Source organism: Oratosquilla oratoria, chromosome 39 (assembly GCF_046742065.1).
Source record: "Oratosquilla oratoria isolate Oo_2021 chromosome 39, ASM4674206v1, whole genome shotgun sequence".
NCBI lineage: Eukaryota > Metazoa > Arthropoda > Malacostraca > Stomatopoda > Squillidae > Oratosquilla > Oratosquilla oratoria.
The window spans coordinates 45,441,368-45,443,018 of NC_134815.1; positions in this window are offsets into that span (position 1 = coordinate 45,441,368).

A 1,651-nucleotide genomic window follows, 5' to 3' on the forward strand; every position below is an offset into this window, starting at 1 on the left:
GCGTGTCGTGGGAGGCGACTAAATGGGACGGAGTGAGGAGAGTAGGAATCCCCCCCAACTCCATATTTTTATCCACCGAAAAGTCGAGGCATAAGAGGGTTTGGGTGGAGTTTGGGAGTGTAATGGGGAGGGAGGGTGTCAGGAGTGGCGACGGGGTTGCACTGTTGGTAAGTGATGAGATAGATAAATGCGTGGAGTGGAGTGAAGTGTCATTGAAGCCTATGTAGGTTAAGGTGAAATTGGGATGGGGTGATCTGGGCTTTTGTGTGTGCATATGACCATGGTAACGAGACGTGATAAAGCGATGGAAGCTTTTCGGAATTATCTGAATTAATGTTTAGGGAGAAATGTAAATGTAGTGGTGTAGACGATCTGAATCCTAGAGCACGAGATAAAATGGCCGATGAATACACACATCTTTCGATTTAACGGACAAATTTGGAAGGGAAGAATCGGTCCAATACATATAACAAATTAACTACATTTCCCGTAGGAGGAAGGTGAAAAAAACACGAGTCTAGATCAGACTCTTATTTCTGACTGGTTTCGCTTTGGGTTTCTTCAAAGGAATATTTCTCTAGGTCGAAGTTGACGGTTATACATTTGAAAACCGACGACACATTCCCACCATGTAGAAAGGACTCACGGGAGGTCAGACATGAGCTCACAGCAGATGAAATTAATATATTACCAATTAATACAACTAAAATGTCAATTAACAGTTTTTGTGGCGCAGTGAGTGTTGTCCGAAATGTGAAAATCAATCGGAGATCAAGTCATCGGGAAAACTCCCCACTGATCTAAATAGGAGCAGCTCCTTGATTTATTGTATGCTGTTGCCCGACCACCTCCTGCGACGCCTTCCTACATGGTGGGACGTGGAGTCGGTTAGGAAGAGGAAGAGGAGGAAGAGGAGGAGGAGGAGGAGGAGGACGAGAACGATGATGAAATGAAGGTGGACGGGGAGGAAAAGATAAATAAAGAGACGTTGGGGCGAAACTTCAAAGTGATGAAAACACACACACACATATATATATATATATATATATATATATATATATACCGTCAACTTCGGTAAAAAATAAAACTCGGATCTAGACCCATGTCTTTTTTTTCCACCTATCCACAACTCACCATGGTTTCAATATATTTACTGTAATCTAATATCAGACCTATCAAAGACTGAGTGGGATTTTGGTATGCTGTGATCGGAGAATTGGTGACCCAGAAATTTACTCTAAGTATATTTAGTTCACCGTTGCCTCTAAAATCCATGAAACGAGGGTGACATAAAATTAATGCAAGGTTGAAAACTGACAGGATAATAACAATAGTGAACAGTGTTAGAAGAAAGACAAGCTTGCGAGCGGTTGATGGGAAGAGCCTGAACGGAGGACTGGAAGATTTTTTTACTTCCATATATTCAGGGGAAAAGGTCGTGAATCGCTAGTTCATCTGATAGAAGAGTTACACAGGAAAATTAAGAAAATCGAGGGAGGCAGAGAGGTACTGAAGGTTGACAAATTAAACGAGAAAAGCTGAGCGAAGTATGGGATGCAGTAAAGTACACACATATTATATATATATATATATATATATATATATATATATATATATATGTGTGTGTGTGTGTGTGTGTGTGTGTGTGTGT